Source organism: Vipera ursinii (genome assembly GCF_947247035.1).
Source record: "Vipera ursinii genome assembly, chromosome: 2".
NCBI lineage: Eukaryota > Metazoa > Chordata > Lepidosauria > Squamata > Viperidae > Vipera > Vipera ursinii.
In genome coordinates this window covers 6,532,572-6,547,647 of record NC_139513.1, presented here as the reverse complement: position 1 = coordinate 6,547,647, position 15,076 = coordinate 6,532,572, and the positions used below count along the sequence as shown (strand labels likewise).

Sequence of the window (15,076 nt, the reverse complement as noted above, 5' to 3'; positions counted from 1 at the left end):
TACAGAAAAATGTACCAAGTGTCTGGATGATAAATATCCAAACATGGATCAAGTTCAATGTATCCCCAAAGTTACATCTTTCCTGGGTTATGAAGAACATCTGGGCATCATCCTTGTGTCTTTTGCCCTACTCTTCTACCTAACTACAGGTCTTGCTTTAGTCATATTCATTAAATATCGAGAAACTCCCATTGTCAAAGCTAACAACCGAGATCTCTCTTACATCCTCCTGGTCTCCCTGATGCTTTGCTTCTTGTCTTGTTTTCTATTTATTGGTCAACCAAGAAAAGCCACCTGCCTTCTCCAACAAATGGTGTTCAGCATCGTCTTCTCAGTTGCCATTTCTTCTCTCTTGGCCAAAACAATCACAGTGGTGCTGGCTTTCCTAGCCACAAAACCAGGAAATGAAATGAAGAGATGGTTGGGGAAGAGTTTAGCCAACTCCATCATCCTTTCTTGCTCTTCTGTACAACTTATCATCTGCTCCATCTGGCTTGGAGTTTCTCCTCCATTCCCTGAATCTGACCTCTACTCCCAGCCTGGAATGATCATCCTGCAATGCAATGAAGGCTCTGTTGTCATGTTCTACTTCACCCTCAGTTACCTGGGCTTCATAGCTGCCATCTGCTTCACAGTAGGTTTCCTGGCCAGGAATCTGCCTGGGGCTTTCAATGAAGCCAAGCTGATCACCTTCAGCATGCTAGTCTTCTGTAGTGTCTGGGTGACTTTTGTGCCCACCTACCTGAGCACCAAAGGGAAATACATGGTGGCTGTTCAAATCTTCTCCATCTTGGCCTCCAGTGCTGGTCTGCTGGTCTGCATCTTCATCCCCAAGTGTTACATCATCATTCTGAGGCCAGACTTGAATACAAAGGAGCAGCTTACGACCAGAAGAAATATATAAATGTGAGAGAGAGAGTAATAGTAGATGGGTCAAGAAATAGTAGATACGCTGGAAAATAACCCAAGCCTTGTTAGTTATGAATATTCATGCTTACATGATCTATTAAATATGCATATGGATTTGTCATCCTATTCTGAAATGTATAAAGATGAGTGCTTCTTTTTGTCTGTAGAATTCTCTTCCACTATTTTCTGGAGAGAAATTCCTCCAATGTACACTGAATAAATAATAATGGCAGTGAGCCTGGTTTATTGGTTTTTGGGTCCTGGATTTAATTCTACAGAAACTGGTTTCAACAATAGGATTCCCAGTCTTCTATTGTGTGACCAGGGAAAACAGCTGAGGCACCTGTGTAGAATGAGTGTTGTGAGATTGATCTCACGTCCCTTCCTGCCTTAAAATAGCAGCACCATTTAGGATTGTGTGTAAAGCAATAAGTCTATTTTGGGAGGTTTGTTGAATGTACAGTATGTCATACCTTCCATTCCACTTCTCAACTTCCCATGACCCTATTATAACTTTAACTGGGCAATAACTAGATTTTCCCAGAAAGCAAGGGAAAATTTCACTTTGACTGTCCCAGGTCTAGGACAGTTGGCCACTGCCACATGGCTGTGGCTACTTCACCTCTGGAGTACTGCCCAAGCCAACCCACCATGCCTCCCCCACTCCAGCTGACCCAACACAGGCTCACAACCCCAGACTACTGCCACAGGCTCCACAACCCAGGCATTCCTATGCTGCTGGCCCTACCCCACACACTGAACCCAGCCCTTCTTCCCCTGATATTTGTGATTCCCTGCAGGAGAAATCTCCCTGGCTGCTATCCCACATGGGACAATTTGCTTCGCGGGATAACTCACCAAACACTGGTGCAGGGAGAACTAGAGTCCACTTCACCCGATGGCCAGGTGATGGGCAGCTCTCCCCTCGATGGGTTAGAAGCTGCTCCACTCCACAGCCAGGCAGCAGGCTGCTCCCCACTCCAGTGAGCAGAGGCCACATTGCCATTGGCTGGAATTGAAGAAGTTTGGGACCACTACGGTGGGAAAGTAATAGCGTTCCATATGCCTTTGGCGTCTAGTCATGCCATTCACATGACCACGGAGACATCCTCAGACAAGCGCTGGCTCTTTGGCTTTGAAATGGAGATGAGCACCGGCCCCTAGAGTTGGAAACGACTAGCACGCATGTGCGGGGGAACCTTTACCTTTACCTTACTCTCTCTCTCTCTGGCAGATTCTCAGTTTTTCCCCTTTTTGTCTCTTTTTCTCTTTCTCCCCTCTCCCCAAACTGGGTCTGATGCTCCTGAGCTGGCTCCCCATCATTGCCTGCAGAGCACCCCACCACTGCCATCCATTTGTGCATTAATCGCTCCCACCCCCTACGATGGTTCCCCCCCCCTGTGGAGGAGCCACCACCTGAAGGAGGAGCTGGGGAGGGAGGTGGAGGGAGGTGGTGCTGAAGCTGAGAGAGAGGCAGTTTCCTGGCTCAGATACTACCGTTGACATATAACAGATAGGTAACATAATAATATATTGTTTTATTAATCCACTAACTCAAAACAAAGGAAGCTAAATTTTAGTTAGAGGTTCATGAAAATTAAGTTGCAATCTTTTGAAGTTGGGTATTCTTCAGAGAAAGAAAAGAGTTCAGAAAAGAAGAACACTTCAGAGAAGACACAGGTAGAAGACACATTCCATTAATGAATGCTATCGTGGATTTTCCATTTCAAGTAAGCTCTTGAGGTTTACATTAATTCTGGATGTCGTTCTGAAATAATGTTTTCACTGGTAAAAGAAAATTAGCAAATTTTAAAGGAATACATTTATGTGTTAAAAGAAGAAAGGGCTATTTCATTTTAAATATGGTGGCTTGGTGGCTCAGTGGTTAGAATGCAGTACTGCAGGCTAACTCACTGCTCACTCCAGGAATTCAATTCTGCAGTGCTTTTTTTGTAAAAGAAAAAGGTGCCGGAACTCACACATGTCATACAACCCACCTTGCCTACACTACAAGCTTCCATCCAAAAAAGGTGCCGGAACTCCGTTCTGAGCGTTCTATGAGAAAAAAAGCCCTGCAATTCTGAGTGGCTCCAGGTTGACTTGGCTTTCCATCCTACTAAGGTTGGTAAGATGAGGACCCAGATTGTTGAGGGCAATATGCTGTCTCTGTAAACCACTTAGAGAGGGCTGTAAAGCCTTGTGAATCAGTATATAAGTCTAAATACTATTGCTATTAAAATATTGCTAATTAAACCATTTAGTATTTAAACAGAAAAGGAACAGGTGAGTTGCTTAGAATTTGCAACCAAAATACAGTGTGATTTGAGTAAATTAAAGATTGTGAATTAAAACTGCATAAGAGCCTTGGTGGAGCAGTGGGCTAATTCCTCCTTAAGTAACACCAGCTGCCTGCAATTAGTGCAGGTTCGCATCCCACCAGGCTCAAGGTTGACTCAGCCTTCCATCCTTCCGAGGTAGGTAAAATGAGGACCCAGATTGTTGGGGGCAATAAGCTGACTTTGTAATAATGCCGCTTGGGGGGGCGTGAAAGCCCTAATAAGCAGGCATATACATAGAATGAAGGCTACTACTAAGCTTGTAAGCCGCCCTGAGTCTTCGGAGAAGGGCGGGATATAAATGGAATTGAAATAAAAAAATAAAAAAATAATGTGAATGGTATATTTTGCAGAGAGAATTTACACGTGCCTCTCCACTCCATCCTTGGCATTTTTTGGCAGGACCACGTATCCAACTTAGAGGTCTTGAATCATGTTCAATAGAATAGAATATCTTTATTGTCGTTGTGTATCTCAGAATGAAATTAAGTGCTGTCCACAGCATTGAGTTCCTTATTATCATGGTCCAGAAGGACCAGGGGTGATGTGATAGCAGTGTTCCAATATTTGAAGGGCTGACACAGAGAGAAGAGGGACAACTTATTTTCCAAAGCACCTGAAAGCCAGACAAGGAACAATGGATGGAAACTGATCAAGGAAGGATTCAACTTAGAAATAAGGAGAAATTGAAAAGATTTTTAAGAGAAAGATAAAGTTTTCTCCGCAATTGTTTTTATTGCGTATTGTTGTAGATTGTGATGTTAAAGAAACTAATTTGATGTTGAATATGATAACAGCAGCACGGTTACTGGTGGGACAATATTGGAAGAAGGGTAGTTTGCCTACTATAGAAGAATGGGTGCTTAAAGTTTCGAATCTTGCAGAAATGTCTAAGATTTCTGCTTACTTAAAAGATCATTCACAGGAAAGATATATTTCAGTTTGGAGGAGATGGATAGATTATATTCAGAACAAATATGGGACTAAAAAGTTCCATTTAGCTTATGAGTAGATTTTAGTGGGATATTGTTATTGGTACTTTGTATGTAGTTATGTTAAAGGGGAGTTAAAGCACATTATGAATTTGGTTAATTGTATATTATGCATAATTTTTATTTAGAATATGATTATTATTATAATCCTGTATTTAGCTCTGGGAAGTGGTGCTAGATGTTCTTGTGCCAGCCATGGCAGTTCCCCAAAAAGGTCATCAGATGGGAGCAAAGAGGCTTCTTTGCTCCCACTGGTGGGTCAGGGGTCCCCGGCCCCTGCAGCCCCATTGGAGAGAGTTAATTGGTAAGGGAGGGGCTGAAGACCCCCATAAAAACCTCTGCTCAGGGGCTGCTCTCTTTGTTCTCTCTTCTGCTTGCTTGCTTGCTGATCCATGAGCTCAATCCAGGCATGGATGGCTCCATGCCAGGAAACTCTTTCTATTTACTTTATCGTTAAATAAAGCTTTGACTGATTGCATCCCTGCGTGCTGCCTTTTACTTGGAAGCACCTTAACGAACCATTGACCTCGTGAGGCCATCTCACAAGTGGGGGGGGGAAGTGGGCGTGTTTGGGGTGGGGGGATTTGGGGATATATTGTAAAATTTTGTTTTTGTAAAACTCTTTAATAAAAAAAAAGAAATAAGGAGAAATTTTCTGACAGTAAGAACGATCAACCAATGGTACAGCTTTGCCTTCAGAAGTTGTGTGTGCTCCATCACTGGAGGCTTTCAAGAAGAGACTGGACAGCAATTGGTTTCAATATACTCAGTTACGGGCCAGGTGGAAAGAAGACCAGAAAAATGGATTTACAATGACTGATGAAAATTTGATAAAGCAAATTAGAAATCAGGGACCAGCACATATCAAACGGATATATCTTGCATTGATAGAGATTGACTCAGAAACAGAGCTTGTTAAGGATTGTATGATAAAATGGGCCCCAAACATCCAGGAAGTTATCACAATGGACACGTGGGAAAAGATTTGGGTGAGGAACGTAAAATTTACTCAAGCTCAAAATCTAAGAGAGAACTTTTACAAAATGTTTTATAGATGGCATTTAGATCCTAAAAAGCTTGCAAGTATGTATCCGAATTATCAGCCTAAATGTTGGAGGTGCGGTGATGAAGATGCAACATATTTTCACATATGGTGGACATGTAAGAAGGTTAAGGCTTTTTGGATAAAAGTCTGGTGGAATATGCAGAAGATTTTTAAACAGAGGATAAAGTTTTGTCCGCAACTTTTTTTGTTGGGAATAATTGCAGACGCTACAGTTGTGGACACCAAGTTGATGTTGAACTTAATTACAGCAGCAAGACTTTTGATAGGCCAATATTGGAAGAAAGAGGAACTGCCGACCATAGAAGAGTGGACTTTAAAGGTTTCCGACCTGGCAGAGATGGCGAAGATTTCAGCCTATTTGAAAGATCATTCGCAAGAACGCTATATTATGGAATGGAGAAAATGGATTGAGTTTATCCAGAACAAGTATAGGGTTAAGAAGTTTTATGTAGCATTTGAATAAGTCTTCTTTCGTTTTTTTTTCTTTTCTTATTTTAGTTTCTTTTTATACATATTCAATATTACTAAGGCTTGTCTTATCCTATATAAGCTAGAGAGTGATGGATTTTAGAGTTTATAGTTGTTAGTATATGATTGTTTATGATTGCTTTATATATATATACCTTGTATTTAGCTCTGGGAAGTTGGGGGGGGAGGGGGGAGGGGGGGAGGGAGGGGGGAGGAGGGAGGGGGAAGGGGGGATTTTTAAAGGAAAATTGTATCTTAAAACTTTTCAATAAAAAAAAAGAAGAGACTGGACAGCCATTTGTCAGAAATGGTGTAGGGTGTTCTGCTTGAGCACTTGGTGACAAGGTCTCTTCCAACTCTGTTATTCTGTGTTCTGTATTCAGATGAGATGTGTGGGATACTTCATCAGAATGGATAACTGCCATATACTTTGCCAGTTGCTAAATAGCATCTTGGAGTTTGAAAAAAGACTTCAAGGTCAACCACACAAGCCATACAAAGACCCTATGAAAGAAAACCTAAGCCATTATGACATCCAGCCGTCAGAACTAGAAGATGCAGCCACTGACAGAAATTGTTGTGAGCCTTGTGCTATGAAGCCTACTACTATGAAGCCTCCACCAGCTTTGAAGGAAGGATCCACAAAAAAACTGATAGGGAAGTGTAAACAGTATCATAGAATGACACACATAGGTACTACAACAGTGGACTTTCAGTGCCCTGGTTGCATCTAAAGACTTACTGCAGAATCAGCTTGATATTCACACATGAACTGTACAACAGCAGGTCTTTTCGAGACCAAAAGACTACCATATAGAGTAAAAATATTATCAGAACTGAAATATTTTTATGGACAGTGAATTCACAATGCCCCTGTGTTTCTAGAAGAGCATCCACCCAAAAGAGCATATTGCGAAGTCGTCTTCTTCCTTTTTGCCATCTAAGAGATCAACCAGGATCTTCAGCTCCTTCCTGGGTTACAATTTCCTGACAATTACTTGAAGTCCAGAAATACTTGGGATACTATGTTGGACCTGCTCTCAGTCAGGGAGGCTGAAGTACAAGGCAGGAAGACCTTTCATTGTCCTTGAAGGGACTATTGCTGACTTCCCCTCTCAGATTCACACTATGTTGGCCACCTACAAAATCCCACAGGAACGTGCAGCCTACTTCTCACACATTACAGGTAAGTAGGAAGAGGTGCAATGACTGAGCAGAATGAGTGCTCACGTTTCTGTCTGCAAGAAGAGAAATCGCTTCTTCATAACAACCACCATCTTTATAATAATTTCACTTTTCTTTTGCTCTGAAAAAAAATCAAACTAAACTACTACCTGTTGTTAATCTTTTTATTCTTTTTTCAGGTCAGGTCAGGTCAGTTCTTCTTTGAAAGAACAAAATTTCCAGTCCTATTATTCTGCTATTCCACAATTAATTCATACTGTAAAAACTTTCCTTTTTCTTACTCTAAACATCAATTTTCAGTAGATGTCTTGACAAGAACAACCAGAGAAAGATGACTTGAAGGGTCTAACCCAGTAGGATATTGAAGGAATCTTGTCCAAAACATTAATCACAGGTATGGACTAGGGCATGGGCCTTATATGCTACACATTTATCCAGTTCCAAGAAGTGAATTAGAAAGGTTGAGGACCTCTTGAATGCTAGCTAGGATAAGGACAAGAAGAAACATAGAGCAACCACACATATTTCTGCCAAATTTCAGAATAAATGTGATGATTTCAGGATAACTTCTTTTTATAAATAGGATGTCTTGCAGACTTCCATTTTAAGAAGTCTTCTGGATTAAACAAAGATCCATCCTCTTCTCCAATTGACCACCTAGATATTTCTGGAGTGTCCACAATTAGAACATGGAAATAGGTGAATTATCACAACATCTGACTGGGTTTTATGCTCAATCTTACCTCTCTCCCTTAAACCATATCCATGGAATGTTCAATCTTCATATTCACTAGGAATTATTTTTTAGAAATCTTATTACACTGTATTTTAACTCCTCTCTTGCTTAACTTCTACATAATAAATTAGTAGAACAGTTGGATAATCCAGAATATACTACTTGTAATTTGGCCAGGAGATGTCTCTCTACTCTCCTCAAGTTGTTGATGCTGAATTCATGAGTCCTACTGCTTTAAAAAAATTATTTCTGGCTTATCCACAAGATTCCTATTGCATAAATGACATGTTTCAAAAGCCTGGGGGTGGAATTTTAGGATTAGGTAGGCTAAGGGGACTGGACAGTTATACTGCCCTGATTGCACCAAAGAGCCCAGCCATTTTGCAATTCTACTGGAGAAGGATGGGGAAAATATCTTCTAGCTTCCCTTTAATTATTTCAAGCAAAATTGTTGGTCCAGCTCATGGATGGAGAGCAGTTTGGATTATTTTCTATGTGCAGCCTGTTGGAACATGTTGAGATTTGACATTCCTCTGTATCACATTTCTACAAGTCTTCTGGTTGTAAGCTGCTCCTTTGTATTGAGGTCTGGCCTCAGAATGATAATATAGCACTTGGGGATGAAGATGCAGCTCAGAAGACCAGCACTGGAGGCCAAGATGGAGAAGACCTGCACAGCTACCATGTATTTCCCTTTAGTGCTCAGGTAGGTAGGGACAAACGTCACCCAGACACTGCAGAAGACCAACATGCTGAAAGTGATCAGCTTGGCTTCATTGAAGGCCCCAGGCAAATTCCTGGCCAAGAAAGCCACAGTAAAACAGATGGCAGCTAAAAAGCCCAGGTAGCTGAGGGTGATGTAGAACATGACAGCAGAGCCTTCATTGCATTGTAAGATGATTACATCAGGTTGGGAGTAGAGGTCAGAGTCAGAAAATGGAGGAGAAACTCCAAGCCAGATGGAGCAGATGATAAGTTGTACAGAAGAGCAAGAAAGGATGATGGAGTTGGCTAAACTCTTCCCCAACCATCTCTTTACTTGGTTTCCTGGTTTTGTGGCTAGGAAAGCCAGCACCACTGTGATGGTTTTGGCCAAGAGTGAAGAAATGGCAACTGAGAAGACGATGCTGAACACTGTTTGTTGGAGAAGGCAGGTGGCTTTCCTTGGTTGACCAATGAAGAAAAAAGAAGACAAGAAGCAAAGCAGGAGGGAGACCAGGAGGATGTAAGAGAGGTCTCGGTTGTTGGCTTTGACAATGGGAGTTTCTCGATATTTAATGAATATGATTAAAGCAAGACCTGTCATTAGGAATAAGAGTATGGCAAAAGACACAAGGATGATGCCCAGATGTTCTTCATAACACAGGAAAGATGTAACTTTGGGGATACATTGGACTCGGTCCACATTTGGATATTTATCATCCAGACACTTAGTACATTTTTCTGTATCTGAGAAAATCAAAAAGCAATATTGATTTAACATTCTGTCCTTCTACATTTCAAGAAATACCTTCTTGGGACAACAGCCGATAACACAAGTAGTGTGAAAGAAGCATTTTTAAACAGTTGAACCAAACAAAGAATGCAATCTCTCAATCTTCTCTCTCTCTCTTCTCTCTCTCTCTCTCTCTCTCTCTCTCTCTCTCTCTCTCTCTCTCTCTCTCTCTCTCTCTCTCTCTGTGTGTGTGTGTGTGTGTGTGTGTGTGTGTATCTGTTTATCTGTCTCTGTCTGCCTTACCTCTGTCTCTGTTTCTGTCTCTCTATACATTGCTAAGGTCTTTCAAACTGGGGAAAGTTCATGGACACAGAGATTTCCTATGTTATAAGCAAAACCTTCACAGGGAAGCCACATTATTAGAAGTAAAAAAATGAAACAGTTAATGTTTCTAGGTACGCTTCCTATGTCCTTCTAGCTGGCACTCCTTAATACTCTATACTGAACACAGAGGATGTGTATCCTGTGAAATCTAGTTAGCTGGCAGAGAAAGGCAGTCCTCCAAATAATCTGGAATGACTCCTGGGACCAGTGGTAATATACACCTATAACTTTCCTCACAAGCTCATTGTGGACCAATGATACTTTCCAGTGATTTTGAAGGAGAAGTCTATGTAAAGTATGTTGTAATAATCCTTCCAGAAAATGGACCTAAGACAATTTGTTACATTTGAAAGAAGTCTGATATTCTTAGAAAGATAAATGTGGAAGGACAAATCCAAACTAAGAAGCAGAAGAGATATTACCTAGAAGTAGTAAAGCTTGGCCTGTCTGCCACACCCTTCTTTCCCTTGCTACAGTCTTCTTCAAGGTCTATTCTTCACTTTAGATAAGAAATTGTGCATTTTGAAAATAAACAAGAAAACGGTTGAGTGGTAATCTTTTTTTAAAAACTTGTACTTTCATGAAAATTCTCTGGATGAATCCATTTCCAGAAGACCTGCCCTTTCTTTTGGTCTCACCCACCTTCCTGAGTGGAGATGGTCCCTTCCGGACAAGGAACGCAGTCATAGCAGCAAACTGGCTCTCCTTCTCGCTTCTGCTTGACAAATCCAGGATGACAATTTCCCACACATTTGGACTGAGGAAGAGACTAAGCAGAAAAACAAGGAATTTGAAAGAAAACATGTTCACTCTCATTATGCTGACATGCACTTGAAATAAGGCTAAAAGTGACGCCTCAGTTTCTAGAACAGTACTGAGGTGAGACCATGAGACCATGTCCCTCAAAAAGGGTGAGTCTGGCACCTTTTGCTAAAGCACACATGACATAAATGTCAGCTTTGTATTGGAAAGCAATGTTTCTAAGGCCCAGCTAGGTATCCAAGAAAAGATCCCTTCTGTTGAAGAACTACAATTAGATGACATCAACTGGCATGGAAAGAAAAAATCCAAATTTATTATTAGCTAAATTTGGAGCCTCCTTTTTTTTTCTCCCCATGGAGACTTGAGGCAGCTAACATTCAAGATGAACAATTGTATTCAGGGGATTTTCATATGAAGTGCCCTCTTACAAGCCAAAGGCCAAATCTAAGCAGCATTTCCTTGTAAATTGTCCATCGTTACTTCAGGAATCGAGAAGAGCTTTTCCCTGAGTCAAAGCCATATTTCAGTGCTTCTGTTTTCTGGGGCAGGGCGTTATCTCACATCAGACCAATCATTACAATTCCAAACAATCTGAAGGAGCAGAAGACCTATGAGAGAGAAGCAGGGATAATTCTGACCAAGTCTTGGATTGGTTAAAAGCATCTTGCCCTGCTCTTTTATGGGACATTGGCCCCAACCAGGACAAGATAAATTCTAATTTCAAAGTTATTTCACACTGAGAGGAAAAAAGGACTTCCATCCAGTCATGATTCCATTTCATCAGATTCAGTCCAAACCTGGACTCAGGGATTGGTCAACAGAATTGCCTTCTTCTTTGCTCTTTGAGGACAAGGAGCAAGCAAAGCTGAGGCTATACGTCTAGCACTTGAAGGATTCTTGTTTTCATTTAAGTCATGGTGCATAGACCTTACCCTAATTAAAATGGATCAGATCCATTTGGAGAATAGGGGAAAGACACCAATATTTCCTCCCACCTTGTTGTGAAACTTTAGCTGTGACAGATGATCTTGGATGATGATAAGTTTCTGTTTTTCAAAAGTTACCAGTTTCCCTATGATAGGGTCACTCTCAGGGAAGAATATCCAGCTGAAGATCTTCAGATCAGCTGTTAAATCACCATTTCGGTCCAGGTATAGTTTTATGTCAGAAATATTGCAAAACTCATTCTTCTCCAGAAAGGGGTGGAACTGGAATTTGAAACACCCAGGAATTTTGAAAAAACAGTGGTCAGTAACTTATCCCTTGTTGTCTTTTCTCATCTGAATCTTTCTTTTAGAGTGATCTAACTTGCAAATACTCTTAGATGCAAGAACACATTTTACCATTATCTTCAAAACTGACAAAGAAAACTGAATAAATTGGACAAAGAAGCAAAGAGAATATTCATAAAATTCTTGGGGGGGGGGAAACCCCACAGGGTGATTGCAAGAAAGCATGGATTTGTCAAGAAGATAGTTGTCAGGCTAATTTTCTCCCAGATAGAGAAAAGTGGGGATTATGACCAGATGAGCTAATTCTGCTTTATGATAAGGCTACATTAAGAGAATATTTATTTATTTAATCATAATTATGTGACACATTTTGATGTGAGACAATACCGCAAGTCTGAAAATACAATCGTCCCACCATTTTTTTAAAACAACCTGAGAATCTAGAGGATCTGAGTTTCATTCTTTGCCCATTATTCAGTTGTAATTGCCCCCTCTTCTCTGATTACACATTTTTAAGTTTACTTTTAATTTAATTTAAAGGGAATGTTGGTGATGTAACTTGAATTCAGCAAAGCATTAGTGAACTAATTCCTGATGTGATGGCTAAGAACCTAATTAAATGAGGCTGGATGGTATGATCATTACATAGATAAAACTGTCATACATGTATATTTTTCAAAAATACAGTACAAAGCTTCCAGAAAAAACATTTATACTTTCTGATGGAGAAAAGTGCTTAAATAAAACCAGACAGAAAAATATTTTTAGCAACTAGGATTTGATAAATTATAATACCTTGTATAAGAACAAAGTTGGAGATAGGAGCTATAATATTGACCTTTCAGTAAGGTTTTGTATGTACTTTTCTCATATTATTATATCACTATACTGATCACTGATTCTAATAAATTAGAAGTAGTACTATTTTAATTTGACAATTATTATATATAATTTTATGATAATATCATTAAAGATTTGGATGATATAGAATTAAATGGGTACCAATTGATAGCTGATATCAAAATGGGTGTCTTAATGCATAACTTAGGAGAGCAGCATGGTGGCTAAGAGGTGGAGCTCTTGCCTCACAATCAGGAAGCCATGTGTTCGATCCTAAGTAGCAGGAGATGTTTCTCCATCTGGGTGAAAAGAGAACATAACTGCTGTGAGCTCCACATAGGCATCTGGTCAGTAAATGCTCAGCTCCATTCAGTCACCTTGACTCCACCCCGATATAAGGATTACATGGTCATTAAAGGGGAAAAAGTGCATCTTAGAATACTTATAACAATCATAACGCATCTTGATAGTTTACCAAAATTGGTTTTAAAATGTAAACCAAATGAAATTTAAGAGAGGAGCAAGAACAAATCTTCCATATAAAAGAAGAAAAATGAAATGCAAAACAAAAAGGATGGAGGATATCAAACTTGACAAGAATCCTTATGAAAATAATTGCAAAATAGTTGATTAGAAAATGCATGATTTAGATGTAAAAAAGATCTCGAGACTCTAGAGAGGGTACAGAGAAGAGCAACAAAGATGATTGGGGGACTGGAGGCTAAAACATATAGGGAACGGTTGCTGGAATTGGGTATGTGTAGTTTAATGAAGAGAAGAGTGAGGGCTGACATGATAGCAGTGTTCCAATATCTCAGGGGCTGCCACAAAGAAGAGGGAGTCAAGCTATTCTCCAAAGCACCTGAAAGCAGGACAAGAAGCAACGGATGGAAACTAGTCAAGGAGAGAAGCAACCTGGAACTAAGGAGAAACTTCCTGACAGTTAGAACAATTAACCAGTGGAACAACCTGCCTCCAGAGGCGGTGAATGCTCCAAGACTGGAGGTTTTTAAGAAGAGACTGGACAGCCATTTGCCTGAAATGGTATAGGGTTTCCTGCCTGAGCAGGGGGTTGGACTAGATGACCTCCAAGGTCCCTTCCAACTTCTACTTCTTCTTCTTCTTCTTCTTCTTCTTCTTCTTCTTCTTCTTCTTCTTCTTCTTCTTCTTCTTCTTCTTCTTCTTCTTCTTCTTCTTCTTCGGAAAACGAAGGTATCAGGTCCTCTTGTAGGCCCTATTCTTGGAGAAGATATTGCACATAAACTGGATCAAGTTTAGGGAAGGGCAAAGAAGCCAAGAAAGAGATCAGAGGAGCTGCTCTTAGCCTTAAGAAAAGACAAGGAGAAGAGTTGTGTTGCTCTATGGGAGCAGAAAATAAGGAGTTTGGGAGCATCTTTTCCAACTACCACAATCTCTTGGTTGGAGAAGGGAGGATACAGCACTCTTCCAATAGCTGAAAGGTGTTACACAGAAGCTTGAGATTTTTGCACTGTTATTCGAAATGTCGGATGTGGAAAAATGAATTCAGTTACAATAAAGAAGATTCTGAATGAATGAGAGGAAAAAGCTTCCTGAAAGAGGAGGAGTTTAAGTGCTGAGCCAGGGAACAAGAGAAGTACAGTCTCTTGCTAAGACTGAGCAGCCATCAGCCAGAAAAGCTTTAACCAGGATTCCTGAAGAAGGAAGGAATTGAGCTAGATTGTCTAAGAGATTCCTTCAATCTACCCTTTTTAGATTTAGTCATGTTCAAACTTTATCTGGTATAGCTCCCACAATGACCTGAATGATTGTTTTGTCCAAATCTTTTGGACTCTTGTAGCACAAGAAAGTTGAGATGATACCTCTCCTTCTCCTTTGGATTCCTTCTCAAAATAAATTAAGTTGGATAGATACTTGTCAGGATCCCATACCTGCCATGGCTGCAGCCTTGGAGCCCCCAACGTCTTTTCCCCCTCCTTCCTTCTCTTCCTTAACCTGGAGGAATACGCCACATTCAAGGCATAGGCCAGAGTCTTAATGACACTGTAAAAATGGTGGAAATTATGGTTCCTGATCATGTTTATTCTCTGTTTGGCCTCCAGTGGTATTTTCTCAGTGCATCTTCTGCGGCCTTTGACAGACATGGCCTTTTTTGAAAAAGAACAATGAAATGACTGTGGGTGAATAAAGAAATTGGGTTCATAGAAATCTTTTATTGCCCATTGTTTTGTCTCAAAACCAAGGGTGAAGACAGTTTTCACATATTTGAGAAGTCTCTTTTTCAATGGATTTAATCCAATGACTGTTGTGATCCAGACTTTCCCTTCAATGGGTCCTGGCAAACGCATAAATATTAACTGGAAAGTAAGAAGTCTGTCCCAAATGGCCTGATATTCTATGAAGTGAACAAAGACATTGACTTGTCTCCACTTAGAGAGGGCTGCCCTGAGGGGCACTGCATTTCCAGTCCGTGAGAATCGTTGTGATATAACAACGCAGATTCCATTCCTCACAAGCAAAGGAGTCAAAATCCTCATGAAATTTTCCCCATTCTCTGTGTCTGAAGCAAAGAGACCAACCAAGGTCCACCTGAAATGCAGAAGCACTTGGACAATTTCTGGGTAGAAGAAGCCTGTTTTGGGGAAGAGGGAGTGGTAAAAAGGCAATTGACTTTTATCGTGCAGCGACTCTGAAAATAATTCAAAATTCATCTGAAAAAGCAATGAAGAATATTGGAGTCAAATCAATTCCA

At 40.5% G+C, this 15,076-nt stretch overlaps 1 protein-coding gene and 1 long non-coding RNA gene across 2 annotated transcripts in view; both read left to right on the top strand.

The window, feature by feature from the left end:
- The window catches only part of LOC310635946, an 871,275-nt gene that overhangs the window by 463,755 nt on the left and 392,444 nt on the right, over nucleotides 1-15,076 (top strand). The gene's annotated exons all lie outside the window — the stretch shown is intronic.
- Nucleotides 1-15,076, top strand: part of LOC310633274 (vomeronasal type-2 receptor 26-like) — a gene marked incomplete at both ends in the record, with an annotated part of 160,537 nt that overhangs the window by 40,405 nt on the left and 105,056 nt on the right. The window lies entirely within an intron of this gene.